The 18,437-nt window shown below is 37.3% G+C and overlaps 1 long non-coding RNA gene across 1 annotated transcript; it reads left to right on the plus strand.

Annotated features, from left to right (window-relative positions):
* The first annotated feature begins 205 nt into the window (after positions 1 to 205).
* On the plus strand, positions 206 to 3,064 carry LOC104090054 (uncharacterized). Its single transcript, XR_684851.4, has 5 exons — positions 206 to 355; positions 988 to 1,008; positions 2,096 to 2,186; positions 2,783 to 2,844; positions 2,967 to 3,064. It is a non-coding gene; the product is annotated as an uncharacterized lncRNA (long non-coding RNA).
* Positions 3,065 to 18,437: the final 15,373 nt, after the last annotated feature.

Here is an 18,437-nt window from a genome sequence, read left to right on the forward strand (position 1 = left end):
TTAATTAATACTATTCAGGTAATCTATAAAGTGTCCTTGAGTTATATTACTAAATTATATTACTGGCAACAATATTATTTTTGTTTCAACCATAAAGTGCCTTTGTGGTTTAAAAATGATTTGCTGATTAAAATTCCCCAATTTTGTGCAAAAGTAAAGCGGGAGGACTTCCCTCTCTTTCTTTTGGTTTTTAGTCGAACACTTCCCCCTTTTTTGTTCCAAACCCTTCCCAAATATTTTTTTTGATAAGGTAAACCCTTCCCAAAGTTTACCAGACGCTTCAACTAGAGTTCCGAAGTTTGAGATCTGAATGATCCTCCGGCCTTCCCTCAACCCAAAATTAGGGCTTGAAATGGTAAGCTTATTCTCCTCTTGTTTCAAGGTTAGGGTTTAATTTGATTTTCATGTAAAAATTTGTTAGATTTGCTAAATTTTGGGTACAAATGGATTCTTATGCTTTCGCAACTCGAATGCTTTGTTACTGGCGGAATAACTTCATGACTTATTGTTAAATCCGAGAATTTTTCAGTTGAAATAGAAAATACAATTACCAGAATATATTATTTGCTATTTGTGTATCAGCTTAAAAGGTACTGAAATAATTGTAGGCTGGGGCTCAATTTATGTGGAGGATTTCGAGGAAATGTATCTGCACTTCCCATATACATTGTCTCATTGTTTGGTTTTCTAACTACTTAGGTTTATTGAAATGCTTTTTGATTTGGAGTTTGTCTATTAGACCATATTATGTTTTCTTTTCATTGTAATTATTTATCTAGGGACAGGAATGCATCTAACTTATAGGTGTTGTATGTTTTACCAAATCTCAGCTTAACAGAACTTTGTTGTTATAGCACTAGAATGAAACGCCTTTCATTCCTTGTTTATGTGATTTACTTTGCATTGTCGAAGCCTTATTTTTACTTATTCGTTAAACTTTTTCTTTTTCATTGAACATATTAGCAATTTGTTAAATTTTATGTGCAGGGATGAGGGCCTAATATTGAGGTTAGACTCTTAATGTCACTTTAATTGAATGACCTTATATCTTTAGAGTTTTTGTGCGTTTGTCCATAAGCTCGTTGCATATAAATATCTTTTTCAGTAATCCTGTACGACTTGGGATATGGTTGAGACAGTAATAATTGTATATAACATGAACACTTTTGCTTCTCTTTTGGATTGGCAACTTAATATCAATTATGTCATATACAATTTCGTTCTTTTTTAGGGGGTGAGCAGAGTGGAGTGAAGAATAGTTAAGCTGAACTAACATGTTGTGGTAGAGAGGCTAAAGTTTAATTTTTTCAACAAACACGTCAAATAAGTACCATGGCTATTCTAAAAACTAGAATGCATGTGCTGCAACTAAAATTTTTATATGCACCCATTTGGGATCCTGGACTTCACTGTGTTAGTTTTAGAGGCTATTTCTTTTTGGTATTCACTCGGTAGAAAAAGATGGTTGGGGAACACCTTTTGACTGTGCACCTATCTCCTTTTTTTCTTATATAATGGAAGTTGGATGCATACTAAAATGATGGGACATGCTGAGGCTCAGAATAAGTTCTAGTCTATTCTTAGTGAGGAGTTAAACTGGTAGAATTAACTATTAGACAAATGAGCTAATCTGACCTTTCTACATTTAAATTTTTTACTTGAATAAGTGGACTTGATATGTCCTAACTGGCTATTGATACATTTTTCTAATGAAGAGATAATTTTCTTTACTATCATTGCCTTCTGTCTGCATAATCATTTCTTTTATAAGTTTTTTGAGATTGTCAACCAATCTTGAACCCTTGACCTAGTAGTTTGGAGAGAACTTCCAACCACTATGAACAAGGATGGCCGGTGTATTTTCTTCGAATTTGAATTTGTTAATGGTGAACTCTTCATTACTCCATAGAGGGACATGCAAGGGTATCAACATTCTGTATTAGTGCTACCACTTGAATTTTTTTTCCTTACTCTAACATGCATCTTTTTCAGCAAATCTATTGTTGCACCCTAGTGTGACTGTTAGATTGTTAACTCTTTTCTTTTGTATTTTATATTCCCTTGGTGTTGTTATCGTTATCCTGCTTTTGCGTAGTTCCTTAAATTGCTGAACAAAGCAGCATCTACAATTCAATTGGATGCAGCATTACGCTAATGAGGAGTTCTTTTCTCTAACTTCAATCAAAGTATGTTCCCACTTCACAATGCTTAGGTATTTAGATAGAGAATATTTTTCTTGAATTTGGTTCCTCTAGGAAGTTCAATCGTTGCTCCAGGGTATTTCTCAATTTATCTGTGTAAAAGATCATATAAGTTATATGTCATGGTTACTAAATTTATGGTCTGATTAGTTCCCGAAAATTTTCTATCTAGTATTTCATGTCACAAATTCTGATACTATTGGAAATGTAATGAGTTATTTTGAAAAATATGATAAGTTTAAAATAGAGCAAATTTTATATGGTTTCAATATAATGAATGCTTGATTGTTACACAATTAAGAACTTGTGTCTCTGTATTATGTGATTGATAAAGAGGATGTTTTTGGATTATTGATACGCCAATCCTCTCTTTGTTGATGTTTAAGCATTATCACCATTGTGAAATTTTGGCATATCTCAATTTTAACTATGTAAGAGCTGCATCTTATCTTTAAAATAATTAGATGTTCTTGTTGTCAGCAAGCTTAGATTAGTAACACCACTATATAAGCATTAAGTAAACTCATTAAGTAGCCTTGTTAGAATTATCTCATACTAATGCTAATCTTTGATGGTTACAGGAAATTATATTTGTCAAGTCTTAAGGTCTTGTTGAATTTCTTACCAACATCTGATTGCCATTGTATGTGCTATCTTTTACTTCTGCATTTGATTGTTTTGATAAATTATAATTGGATTATTATTAGAATTTTCTAATTTCTTTCTCTCTTTTGATCCTTTGCTATTTTTTTTTAATATATGAAGGATACAGTTTTCCAACAACAGGAAATGACGTCAACCACATACTAGGAGGAGTTTGAAGGCAAAGGAACAGTTTGGAGATCTTTTATGTTATTTTTTGGGTCATGTATATATACATAGAAAATGTATTATAATGTATATTAGAATACTTTATATTGTTTGACTTTTTAGCAATGAAAGGTTCTTATATATTTCTATTTCTCAGAACTGCTTTATTGACTACAAAGTAACTTTATATTTTATGATAATTTTATTTGTCATTTATCATGATAATTTATAGTGACAATTTTATTTTGTCAGTAATAGCAATGTTTTTAGCGATGAGATGATAGTTTTAGCTACAAAATTGTAAGCCAATTTTATTAAAGCAAATTTGTCACTAATTTTTATATTTAGGGTCGAAATATCTTTTTGTATATAATAGGTAATTTTTAGTGACAGAGTTAAATTTGTTCTACTACGAAATACATATAACTTTAGAGACAATTAATGTTGTCACTAATTAAACTAAATAGTTAGTGACAAGGTAGTTTCGTCGATATTGATGACTTCTTTAGTAACGAAAACATACTATCAACTACAATTTTTTAATACTTTTTTTGACAAATAAGTTTGTCACAAATACTATACATTTGGGGACAAAAATTAATTTCGTAGTTAATATAATTTTATTTAGTGACGAATCACTAAGTTGTCTTTGTATACCTTTAGTGACGTGCATTTAAGGACGAATGATTGACAAAAATATTTTCGTCAAAAAAAGTTTTTTGTGACGAAATATGAATTTTACTGCGCATATCATGGTCTGTAGTGCCAGACGGAGGAACTGGATGTACTGGGTGCCTCCTAATATCCTCGGGAGGAGACAGAGAGGTATGAGACGGCATCTCACTCTGAGCCTCACTTTGGCCTGCTCTGGCTGGAGGCACCTGAATGTTACCCTCTCCCACAGCTGTATCAAGCCGTTTACTAATCGCTTGCTTCCTAGTCGAAGGCATCGCTGAAAGAAAACAAGGTGAATATTAGATATGAACACTTACGACTCAACTCTACGCATGATCTAGATTCAGGAAGAAGGTAACAACCCTAGATGTCACGTAGCCTCCTGATTATAAATGTGGCGCGCTACATATCCATAATCAAAACTCTACTAGACACGGCTCATAGACAACCCCTAGGACGGACTTGCTCTGATACCAAGTTTGTCACGACCCAACTGGAAGGTCATGACTAGAACCCGGGCCATACTTGCCGAGCACTAACGTACATTTTATCTAACTTTCCTTATTATCTTTAAGGGCCGACAAGACCAATATAAATAGTAGACATGGATCATGAACATCCAACAATGAAAGATAATGTCATGAACATACGTAACATGGGACGACAAGACTGTCAAGAAACTATATATAAGGTACGAGCTACCATGGTGCCATGAAAGACTATACAACAAAAATCAGCCGACAAGGCATTCCAAACCATACATGAGTCGACACCTGTCTATGAGCCTCTAAAAGAACATAAGTGCTACAACATTGCCGGAACAGGGCCCCGACATACCCATAATGTCTATAACAAAAATGCATACCAAGACCACGGCAAGTCCGGAGAAGGGATCTCGCCAATAACCGCTGAACCGGATAGCCTACTGTGATGGGGGAGTTGCGTCTACCCGTCTATCAGGACCTGCAGCACGACATGCAGCGTCTACAAATAAAAAGGACGTCAGTACGAATAAAGTACTGAGTATGTAAGGCAGGAAAGCATAAGTAAGAACAATAATGTAAACAGTGATAGGGAATATACAACCTGTGACATCTGGGTACCTCTGAGGGCTACTGACATGAAATACATGATACATACATATATATATATATATATATATATATATATATACATAAACTTTTAAAACATACGCCTTTGTGGGCATCATCATCATCATATCATACCCGGCCATAATAGGCTCGGTAAAACGTACCCGGCCATCATAGGGCTCGGTAGAATCGTACCCGGCCACGTGGAGCTCGGTAAAACCCAACTGATCAGTGGTTGCACAATAGGTGCCATACCCGGCCGACTATAGCGCGGCTCGGTAGAGTAAAATAGATACATATATATGATGCATGCTGGACTCATTGGAATCACATTTTGAACCTTTCGGAGTGACGTAAGGTCGGTATCCTTCGTACACGTTATTAGGATTAACTCTTCATCAAGAATCTTATAAGAATCAGGAACTACCAACAACATTGATAATATAAGAATAAGAGAAGTAACATCAATATCAATTGTTTCATAAGAAGGGCAGCAATGTAAGTACTGCTAGCTTCTAAGAGTAGAGTATCTTTGGGAGCTCGTTCATTACATTATGTACAATCGGAGTCGTGTAAAAGAATGAAGGGGATAGCCTCACATACCTTGTATATACTTCCCAACCTCAAGCTATGCAAATGTCACGACTCCTTAGTCTACAATAAGAGAAATGACACTATCATTATCGTTTAAGCGTCGTAACTATTATGTATCGACCGCAACCTATTTTACGATGAAACGGACATCACCTCCCCTATTTATATGACTTCCCACAAGTCAATACAATCACCAAACAGCCCAAACAACATCATGAATAATCATATTGAGCCTCCAAAACAGTCCACCAACTAACAACATTACTACCAAGCCTTTCGATATATATTTCACAAGTTCTAGCATCAACGACTTAGCCACAACTTGGATAATCTTAAATATATATAGAGTAAGAGGTTTCTTACCTTTAAAAAGAAATAAAAACTCTAATTTGACCTTAATTTTCCACGAAATATCCCTTCAATTCTGCCACAAGAACAAGGAAGCGAAACTAGCAATTAATTCGGGTTTTTCGGCACTAGAATTACTTTAGAAGACTTGAAATCACCTAGAGTTGATATTAAAAACTTGAAGGAGTATTTACAGAACATAAAACACTTAAAACAACCTCCCACACGAGCTGGAACAACACAAAAATCAGCAACAACAAGAAGAACAAGAAACTTACTAGCGCCACGGGATTCCCGACACTTGATTTGTGTTGTTTGCCCTTTGTTTGGGTCTTGGATCATGAGAGAACCTTGAGAGACTGTTTTTAGGGATATAAAGTCTGAATATACTGAAAAATAATGACTTAAAATGGGGTTGAGGTATCTTATATATGTCCATATGTCTTAAACCGCCTTTGTGGGCCCCATAGAGAGCAGCTTGGAGCACTCTCGCAAAAACGCGAATATCTCTCTATTCCAAGATTGTATCGACAAACGGTTTAATGCGTTGGAAACTAGACTCATAGATCTTCAATTTGATAGGTAGATCACCCCATAATTCCAAGCACATTGGGAGAAAAATGCAGTAACATTTGACCTAAAGTTTAAGTAAAATTATAAACCTAAGTTGCGACAACTTTTATCGACTTTTGTTTCATAACTCGCTTGACTTCAAGACTTATGATACGGATATTATATGATTCAAATACATTAAAACAAGACCTCTTAGGACAGTTAATCACATCTAGTGTTACCCGAAAATACGGGTTACAACATCCTTGATTCGTTTAACTTCTAATACTTGTTAACCACTCTTATACACCCTTGTATGGTTTAAGACCAATAGGATTAACTTCTTATCATCTCAAAGATAATATCTTATTGGATTTACGTCAACTAACTTACGGCGTGATCTAAGGTACGCGAATTTGGGTTGTAACAAAAAGGCTTTTGATGGGTATATATACTATTGCTCTTCTTCTAGCTCTTAAAGAGTTAAGAAGAAAGCAAGTCTCGCGCCGTCATCGTCGCCGCTCGCTCGGCTCGGCTTCGGCTTCGGCTTCGAATTTGGATTTGGATTTGGATATGTTATCAATGTCACCTACCATATCAACATCTGCATAGCCATTCAAGATTGGATCAGATCCTCCAAAGCACAAACAATCTCCCGCGGTACCTCTCAGGTACCTGAGTATCCACTTGACTGCTTTCCAATGTTCCTTTACAGGATTTTCAAGAAATCTATTGACAACACTAACTGCGTGAGCAATATCAGGTCTAGTGAATACCATTGCATACATCAATCTTCCGACTGCTGAAGAATAAGGAACTCTAACCATGTTCCATTTCTCCTCCATTGTTCTAGGACACATCTTCTTGCTCAACTTTAGATGACTAGAAAGAGGTGTGCTTACTGGCTTAGCATTCTTCATGTTGAAGCGTTTCAGTACACGTTCAATGTACTTCTCATGAGACAGCCACAACTTTCTGCTTGTTCGCTCTCGAACTATCTTTATACCGAGAATTTGTTATGCTGAGCCCAAGTCTTTCATATCAAATGACTTGGACAAATCTCCCTTCAACTTTGTGATCAGCCCCTTGTCTTTTCCTACAATCAACATGCCATCCACATACAACAACAATATAATAAAGTTATTATCAGAAAAACTTCTGAAGTATACACATGGATCAGAATATGTCTTTGTGTAAGTTTGACTTTTTATGAATGAGTCAAACTTCTTGTACCACTGTCTTGGTGCATGTTTCAACCCATAAAGACTCTTATTCAGTTTGCACACCATGTGTTTCCTTTCAGCTACTTCAAATCCTTCTGGCTTCTCCATATAGATCTTCTCTTCCAAATCCCTGTGAATAAATGCAGTTTTCATGTCCAACTGCTCCACTTCAAGATCTAGGCTAGCTGTTAAGCTCAAGATTGTTCGAATAGAAGTCATTTTGACAATAGGTGAGAAAATTTTGTCAAAATCAATACCACTTTTCTTCTCGAAGCCTTTTATCACCAATCGAGCTTTGTATCTGACAAGCTTGCCATTTCCATCTTTCTTGAGTTTAAATACCCATTTGCATTTGAGTGGTCTTTTTCCCTTTGGAAGTTCAATAAGCTTGTACGTGCCACTTTTCTGTAGAGATTCCATCTCCTCCTGCATGGCTTTCATCCACTGGTTCTTTTCTGGATGAGACAATACCTCCTTAAGACTTTATGGCTCCCCTTCATCACTGATGAGGACATACTCTATGGAAGGGTACTTGCATGACTCTACCCTTGGCCTCTCTGATCTCCTCAGAGGTTGAGGTTGTTCTTCTTCCTGAATGGGGTACTCCACTTGCTCGACATCATCATCAAGTTGCTCCTCCTACTCAATAACCTCACTAGGTTGCTCCCTCTGCTCGGTAACCTCGTCGGTCCTACTTTCTGTACTTGTGGGATTGTTAGAAGTAGAAGGAATAGTAACAAAGTTAGGAATTATATCATTTTTGGCCTTCTCTGGCATATCATTAGCAGTTCCAACTTCACTTTCTCGAAAGACTACATCTCTGCTTCTAATGACCTTCTTCTTTACAGGATCCCACAATCTGTATTCAAACTCTTCATCTCCATATCCGATGAATATGCAGGAAATAAATTTATCATCCAGCTTTGTTCTATGCTCTTTTGGTATATGTGCAAAAGCTCTGCAACCGAACACCTTCAGATGTGAGTAGGACACTTCTTTGTTGGTCCAAACTCTCTCTGGGATGTCAAACAACAACAGAACTGATGGACTCTTATTGATCAGGTAACAGGCTGTCTGAACTGCTTCACCCCAGAATGACTTAGACAGTTTAGCCATTCTGAGCATGCTTCTCATATTCTCCATAATGGTGCGGTTCATCCTTTCGGCTACGCCATTGTGTTATGGGGTTCCAGGAACTGTCTTTCATGTCTGATCCCATGGCTTGAACAATACTCTTCAAATTCCCTTGAAGTGTACTCACATCCATTGTCACTTCGGAGACGTTTTAGCTTTTGACTTGTCTCTCTTTCCACCATAGCATGAAACTTCTGAAAAACTTGAAACACCTGATCTTTGGTTTTCAAAATATAAACCCATAATTTTTGTAAAGCATCATCAATAAAAGTAACAAAATATTTGTTACCGCCCATCCATTCAATTTCCATTGGACCACAAACATCAGAATATACCAAATCAAGTATATTTAATTTTCTTTTAGACGATGTCTGAAATGAGACTCTATGCTGCTTACCAAATAAACAGTAGTCACAAGGTTTTACCATTGTACCTTTGGCATAAGAAATGAGTGATTTTCTGGCAAGAATCTGCAATCCCTTCTCGCTCATATGACCCATTCTTTTGTGCCACAAATCTGCAGAAATCTCATCTTGTGCCGTGTTCAATTCACCTTGGCATATTTTTGCATTTGTCCTGTACAACGTGCTACGAGCAACTCCCTTTGTAATCACTAATGATCCCTTGGTGAGTCTCCATTTTTGATTTGCAAAATAGTTCTCGTATCCATCTCGGTCTAAAGCAATTTCCGAGATCAAGTTCATCCGCAAATTAGATACATGCCGCACGTCCTTTAGAACCAATGTGCATCCGACATTTGTCTTGATACAAATGCCACCGATCCCCGCAATCTTTGAGTAACTCGTGTTACCCATTCTTACAGTTCCAAAATCACATGCTATATATCTGCAAAAAATTTCTCTTACCGGTGTGGCATGGTAAGATGCTGCCGTATCAACCACATATTCCGAATCTGGACCTGATAAATGCATGCGTTCTTCTTCCTCGTTTATAAAAAGGACAACATTATCATTATTTTGCACCATGGCGGCTGTGTTGTCGTCATTCTTCTGGCCACTAGCTTCACCTTTGCCCTTCCTTTGATTTGGGCAATCTCTTTTGAAGTGACCTGGTTGATCACAATTATAGCAATTTCTAGCTTTTGATTTGGATCGGTTCTTAGACTTCCCACGAGCTCGAGATCTACCATAGTTGCTCGAACTCCTTTGATAACTCCTGCCTCTACCTTCTGTGATGAGAGCCTGTCCTTGATTTTCAGGCTTCTTTCTCATCTTTTCATTGAGTAGAAGAGCCGATGTGACATCTTTCAACTCAATGGTAGTCTTACCGTGCAGGATGGTTGTTGCCAAATTATCGTACGAAGATGGCAACGAGTTCAACAACAAGATGGATTTATCTTCTTCCTCAATTTTTACTCCGAGATTGGCGAGCTGTGTGATTAGTCCGTTAAACACTTTTAAATGTGACAAAAAAATCGTACCATCACCCATGTGTAGGGCGTATAGCTGCTTCTTCAGGTATAATTTATTTGTCAACGTTTTGGACATGTATAGACTTTTCAACCTTGTTCAAATGCCACATGCGGTGTCTTCATCAATGATGTTATTTACCACATCATGTGATAAGTGTAGCCTGATTGCACTAGCAGCCCTTTCATTCAAGTCAGCCCAATCCTCAGCTTTCATGGTATCAGGCTTTTTGGCATCAGCATCTAGTACCTTGTGTAATCTTTGTTGGATGAACAAATCCCTTATCCTTCTTTGCCATATTGAGAAACCACTATCTCTGTTAAATTTTGCTACCTCGTACTTTACTCCGAACATTTTTATTTTTCACCGAGTATAGTACTACCGACAGTGAATAGTATTTCTATGAACGAACAGAACCTGTGCTCTGATACCAGTTGTTGGAATAAACCCCCTACAGAAATAATATTTACGGTAATAAAAGTGGAATAATAACGTAGCACCGAGATACGGTAATTAACAAGAATAAAAGAGTGACAACGACACCAAGATTTTTACGTGGAAAACCCTTTTGAATAAGGGAAAAAACCACGGTCCCGAGACGAGCAACTGATATCACTATAACAAGGAATTTTACACTTTGTAGGTCCGAGTAAAATACTCCAAAGACCACTACAATACTCAAAAGAAATAACCTCTTTTTGATATTCCCACATTACTATAATATCGCTCACTCTCTATTTTTCTCACAGACTATTTTCTTACATCCTGTCTGTGAAAACTCACTCTTTCTTTCTTTTTATTGGTGTGTAGAATGAGAGCCGAAGCTCTCCTTTTATAGGCGGAGTTTCACTCCCTCACGCCTACTATATTTAACATTTTCCTTCTGCAGATTTGCAAATCCCATAGGAATTGTGGAGGTCATCAAAAGTTTATACATCTTCTCTTCAGGGTCGAATCCTAATGAAAAGTAAAATTTTGAATCATCAACATGGTCCACTTCAGTAAGAAATCTTACTTCTCTTGTACTCGGATTGAAAATTGCTACAGGTTGCGACGATTTATACCATGAACAAAACAAACCATTAACGCACATTAAACAAAAATGCTGACGGATGTCTAGTTTATCAAATTCCTAAATATGAAAAAGTGAGACGTTTCCATCTTCTTTTTGTTCTATAGCGCAAATAGATCTCGGTTCACGAACAAGGAATTTGGAACAATTCATAGAGCGGCATTGATGAATATTCATGAAAACTGCATTTGATACAGTTAGAGAATTATAAAATTTTGAAACACACTTGAAACGCATTAAATACCTAACTGGAAGCCTAGAAAATATTTCAAAGAGTATTTCTTCTGGAATTGCCATGTTTTTCCCACCTTGTAAAAGGCGGCACAAGATGTGTCCAAGTCCAATACCTTGTAACTTTGGAGAGGGAACAACAAAAAAAGCTCTAAACATTCAAAACTCCATAAAAATAAAAGCAATGGATCTTAACGTTAAATATGCGAGCTTCCTGCTTTTAGGTTTGCGAAACTTTCGTCTCACTGGTAATTGTGGATTGGGATCTAATTAAATTTCCAATTTTTGTTTATTATATCATGCAATTTGGTGATTCTTTAAGATTGTTTAATTTTTTTAAAGCTAAAACACCATCTTTATTTTCATTATTTAAGAGAGAACAAATGTGGAGCGGGGACGGGGGCTGCAACTTTACCCTCTAAAAATGCAAATCACTATCTAGCTCAAGGTGGTTCAAAATGTATCTCTGTTGTCTTTAATTAGTACCCTAAGTACAGACAACTTTAGAAAATTACTGAACCTATACACTACTGCTAAGAGACGTGTAACCTTTGGTATTAGTATTTTGTTTTAACGTCATACTCCGTATGAAATTTTCTAAAATCTAATACCTTATACCTCTACGTATTAACAATACTAAAACCTTAGATTTAAGAAAATGATATTAATCCTTTACTTCAATGTCATATTCAATTCCAAACGAAATTCTTCACAATCCAATACCTTATGATTTTAGGATGTGTTTGCTATTCCTAAAATCATATAAGGTTAAATGAAAATTTTCTTAACATTGACATTTTAGATTTCAGTGTCATATTGTGCATGAAATTCTCCAAAAATAAACACTGTACGGTTTCAGGCTACTTTGGATACTCCCAAAACCTTATAAAATCTAGAAAATTTTCACGACATTTGATTGTCCTCCAATAAGAGCTCGTTTGGCCAAGCTACCAAAAACTGCTTATTTTAAAAAGTATTTTTGCTTAAAAAAGTATTTTTACAAAATAATAATTTGTGTTTAGCCAATTCATTTGAGTCGTGCATTTTGCAAGCACATTGTATTTGACCAATCTTTTCAAAAGTACTTTTATGTATCAAATTTCGAAAAAGAATAGTAAAGATTCAGTATGCAATTATTATTATTTAAAAGAGAAATAAATTTAAATATTTATTATAAAAAATTCAATTAAAATATAAAACATAAAGTAAAAATAGAAATTAAAGATTCTAATTAATATAAAATATAGCTATCCCAAAATAATATTTGAGTATCTGGGTTTACTCATTGTTTACATGATAATTTAAATATATTAAAATACATCATTCAATATAAATTGAAAATCTACTCTAGTGAGACTATTCTAAATATGAATGGGAGTAAGAGCATAAAAATATGATTGAAATTAAAAAGAGAATAAAGGTACGATAGAAATAAAAAGAAAAAGAAAAAGGTTAAGTTAATAAGGGATAATTTAGAAATATAAATTTATTGTAAGGTTAGTTTTGTCTTGAATAAATTAGTTTTCTTCTTCTCCTTCTTAGAAGAAGTTACAATTTGTAACTTCTCCCCAAAAGCAGAAAAACAGCTTAGGTTGTTGTTTAGCCAAACACCTCAAATTTTTTAAAAAGTATTTTTTGACACTATCACTATCCAAATTTTCCTTCGTAGGATGTCGTGACGGCACCTAGTCTCTAAGACTAGGTAAGCCTAACACTTACTGAATTAATAGAAGAATTTGACCAACAATTAATAATTATGAAATAGAACCTTATTACACAACTTACAATTCCTAAAAATCGGTAGTACAAGTCATAAGCCCTATTGAGTTTGCTACAAAAACCTCTAAATATAACTGTTTCGAAATAGAGATAAACAGTGCAAGTACAATAACAGAAGGTGACTCCGAGGCCTGTGAACGCAATAACAGGTTTACCTCGAGTCTCCACATCAAGATCCGTACAGCCAGCTAGCGAACGACTGACTCCGAATTATCTGGATCTGCATAAAAATATACAGAAGTGTAGTATGAGTACACCACAACGATACCCAGTAAGTATCAAGACTAACCTCAGTGGAGTAGTGACAAGGGACAATTAAGACACCTACTGGACTAGATAACCTGAGTATAGGTATAGAACTAACATATTATGATATCTCTACAGAACTACGCATAATGACAACAATAATATGGTGCTCACAGTAGGAAATAGAAGCAACAATTTACAGCGGGATACCACAAGTAATAACACAGTAGAATGAGCTGGACACAGTTTAAATTCGGTGAAAAACAAATGAAGGAAAGACAAGTAGAAACCTAATAAGAATAACCGCTTTGGCACCAGGTTTATTGAATAATCCCCACGAGGTACCGAACCTCAAAACTCACATAATTCACGGGTCCCAATTCATGAACCCTAATCACTTGGCATCTCGTGCCCCCATTACAACTGATAACTGCATGGACTACTCGCGTGCCAATAGACCCTATCTCACATATAAGACAAGTAGACGGAGTACGTACAAATGATCGGTAGCATCAGTGTTCGTCTTTTTAAACTGATAGGGTGATAAAGTACGCGTGTGCTTGTGCAAGTGTTCTATCACAGTTCGGGCCAACGAAAAAGAGTAGAGAAAAATGAACGACACATAAGGAACGATCCCCACAATTTGCACCAAGTAAAACTCACACAGGTTAGGCACACCATTATACAAATATCAACAACAACAATGCCCCCAGGCCATCACAAGTCATCACAAATCAATCCCCGACATAGCTCACCTTGTCTCGCCATATGCACAATAATAAAGTAAATGCCCGCCTTGTCTCGCCGCACGCGCATAATAATATTCTCACATTGTCTCGCCACATGCGCAAACCCACATATATAGCCTGCCTTGTCACGCCACATGTGCATATATCAATAGTAATAACAGCACGGCAGAAACCTCGTGCAAATACCCGAACAAAACCTCCCAACAATATCACGCGCCAAAAACACAACATCACAATATGACTTTCACAACATGTGCACATATTCCACAATATTTCATCTAAACAATGTCAATACCACAACCGCGCAAGGCCCTCGGCTCAACAAACTGAGTACAACAGCAGCAACAACAACAACAACAATAGCACGAGAATACGACAAGTAAATCAACTCAAGAGCTTTGGTTCATAAAGAAGCGGTAGAACGAGCTCACAAAGAATAAACACAATAGAAAATACTAGTTTCAATAAGAGCAGCTCAACAAGGGAGAAATTATATGTAACAAATGATTCCACAAAAGTACAATCCGACATCAAGGGAGATAACATGAGTCAATAATTCCAAATAAGGATGAGGCCACTACGATAAATGATAACTAGCTTCATTTAGGGTTCAGCAATTACGAAGAGGTACAACAAATTCAATTAAGGATAAGTAATTAGGAAAGGATAGCATGGCAATCGAAGAGGCAACAACTTCAGTTAAGGCACATAAGAGTCAAATAGGCAATAAAAGTGGAACATGAAAGCAATTAATTCAAATTAAGACACGCAGAGGTGAAACTAATAAATGGGGAACTTAGCATAACAAAACAACTTCATATCTAATAAGCATAAGAACCTAAGAGCCCTAAAAGGTCAACTTTCCACAAATAAGCCCGAGCATGTACTCGTCACCTCGCGTACACGGACTTCACATGACACAATTAGCACCCAACTCAATCCCTAAGGGGTAATTTTTCCTACACAAAGTTAGGCAAGATACTTACCTCAAACCACGCTCAATCAATCGATTAGTAGACCTTTTCCCTCAATTTCCAACTCCGAACGACTTGAATCTAGCCAAAATAATTTCATACTATAATTATAACTATATGAAACTAATTTAAATAATGATCTTAGCTAAGAATTAGAAAATTGCTCCAAAATATCGATCCAGGCCTGCATCTCGGAACCCGACCAACATTACAAAAATCGAACACCCATTCGATATCGAGTTCAACCATACCAAAATTATCAATTTTCGACCTCAATTCGTCCTTCAAATCATCATTTTATATTTTGAAAGATTTCTTCAAAAATTTCCATTTTCTTCAACTCAAAATACTAACTATAAAATAAAATAAAGATGGTATTAGGGAATATAATACATTTCGGGTGAAGAACACTTATCCCAGTGATTTGCTTGAAAAACCCACGAAAAATCTCCCAAAACCGAGGTCTACAACTCAAATATGTTGAAAATGCCCAAACTCTCGACTTATATGATTCTGCCCAGGTATGACCGCAACGACGACATAATTAGCCACTTCTGTGACAAAAGAACCGCATCTACGAAGCCCACTGACCAACTTCCCTCTCGCACTTGCGGACATCCTTCCGCTTCTGTGCAACCGCAGGTGCAGATGCCCATATCGCTTATGCGCTCCAGCTCACCTCTGCATCCAATATTCCGCTTCTGCAGAGCTGCAGATGCCTACCAATATTCCGCATCTACAAGGACTGCCAAGCCCATCCCTTCTCGCACCTGCGACCATCGCTCCTGCGCCCAGGGTTCGCAAGTGCGACCACCAGACTCAGCCCAAATCAGCCTCACCCAAAAATGTTCCAATTGATCCGAAACTCATTTGAGCCCCTTGGGATCCCGTCCGAATATACCAACAAGTCCTATAACATAACACAGACCTACTCGAGGCCTCAAATCACATCAAGCAATGTCGAAACTACGAACCGCACCTCGAATCGAACTTATGAAATTTTGAATATTCCAACTTCTAAAACCCATGTCGAAACACATCAAATCAACCCGTAATGAAGTCAAATTTTGCATGCAAGTTCCAAATGATATAACAGAGCTAATCCAACTCTCGAAATCGAATTTCAAATCCGATATCACCAAAGTCAACTCTCGGTCAAACCCCTCAACCTTCCAAAAACTTCAACTTTCCAACTTTTGCCGAAATGCTTCAAATTACCCTACGGACCTCCAAATCCAAATCCGGACGCACGCCTAAGTCCAAATCACCATACAAAACTATTGGAACCATCAAAATTCCATTCCAGAGTAGTCTACACAAAAGTCAAATTTCGGTCAACTCTTACCACTTAAACTTCTAAAACACGAATCCTTCTTCCACATCAATCCTGAATCATCCGAACTCCGAACTCGATTACACACGCACGTCATAACACATAATACGGAGCTGCTCGAGACCTTAAGCCACTGAATGGAGCGCTAATACTCAAAATGACCGGTCGGGTCGTTATATTCTCCCCCTCTTAAACAAACGTTTGTCCTCGAACGTGCTAAGAATCGTCCAGAAGTCATAAAATCACTAAATGTATTTATCCTACATACACCCGCGGGTGATCCCACGTCACCCCAATCCACATAGGTCCAACGACGCCACCTCGACTGAAATTTACCCCATCCACCAATATCAATAAGCCTTAGAACCGAAATTCTCACCATTCTCCAAAATACCTGACTCCTACATCCACACCCGATATTAGCCTCCACCAGCTGCAACAACTTATGCTTACACCCACAAGGTACAACCACACGAGATAACATATCACAGATATGCCCATAACAATATCTCTGATCACCATAGCTGCCCGTAATCAAATCCAGTACTAGCAATTGGCCTCATATCCGATAGAACCCTATTTCAAACTTTCACAACACTGAAAATGATGCAAATAAACATGAAGACCTCACAACTATTCACCCGAATCAACATATTACATCTAACGCCACCTGGGCACACACCTCTCAAGCTAAAACCCAATAAGCACAATGCGAATATGACTGAATATGTAAATAGAAACACATGAGAGAACTATCAAACAAGCCCGACAAGCACAACCCTCTATCAGTACCATACTACGAATCAATTTCACAAGGGATAATTACAAGGACCTCATCCTAATATCACTCCATCGTGGCCCGCAACCCGGTTCAAACGTATCAAATCACATGGAGACTCGAGGATCCCATCCTCAGCTCTAAATCGCAGGTAGCATACATATCATACCAACCGAAACCTTCCACTAATTCAATTCCGTCGATAAAATCACAACACATACTGAACTCTCACACCGGTAGAGCATCTAAATCACAAGTCGTAACCCATCACCCAGAAATCACATCAAAACTACCGAATGAGGAAAAAAGCCACTCAAAATCTCATAACTCTCAATAATGAATAAAAACAAAATGGTAGACACAGTCTACCACTATGGAATCTCCCAACAGGGATAAACACATAAGCAGAGTACTAAATCACAAAACTCACTCACATGTGAAGCAAAATAGGAGGACTCATCCCGATAAGAAGAATCGAAACAAAATACGAATGATGCTCCTCTATGACAAATCAAAACCATACCTGTACGACATCATCTAGTGCATCGACCTCAGGCCTACTGTAGAAAACACATTAACGGGCCGGGCCTCCTCCTCTTACGCGTCCTCTACTGCCTGACCTGTACCCCAAGCTGGCGATGCAGGGATATTAACAGTTGGAACCGAACTCATAGCCTGGATAACCCACTGTGACATATCTATCCGGAGTCTGGGACAATCCCTCACCATGTGGCTGGTATCTCCAAAAAAGAAACCTCTCTGCTGACGTGGCTGTGGAAACTGTGCGGTACGGGTACTTTGAGACCCATGGGCACCTGAAATACTTTACGAATCGTGAAGTGCAAACTGAACTGGCTGACCCACAAAACCTCTACCATGCCATACTCTACCTCCAAAATAAGGTTCAGTAGATCTCCCCGATCTGCGACACTGATGGTAGGCTATAATCCAGTATTTTAGTCGCTTATTGCACTCTAATTCACTGCACTTGACTTATATTGAGCTTTAATTAGTAGTGTTTTGCACCAATTATGTGTTTTATGCCGTGTAGGAGTGATCCCGAGTTATTTAGCTTTTTCGAAGCTAATTCGAACTATTGGAGCTTTGAAGTCCGAGTAAAGGCCCAAGGGATTAAGTCGGAATCGAGTTCGGGGTCTAAAATTGAGTATGCATAGAAACTAGATGAAATTATGGTGCAAGCTAACATGACTAATGAG

Source organism: Nicotiana tomentosiformis, chromosome 6 (genome assembly GCF_000390325.3).
Source record: "Nicotiana tomentosiformis chromosome 6, ASM39032v3, whole genome shotgun sequence".
Lineage (NCBI taxonomy): Eukaryota > Viridiplantae > Streptophyta > Magnoliopsida > Solanales > Solanaceae > Nicotiana > Nicotiana tomentosiformis.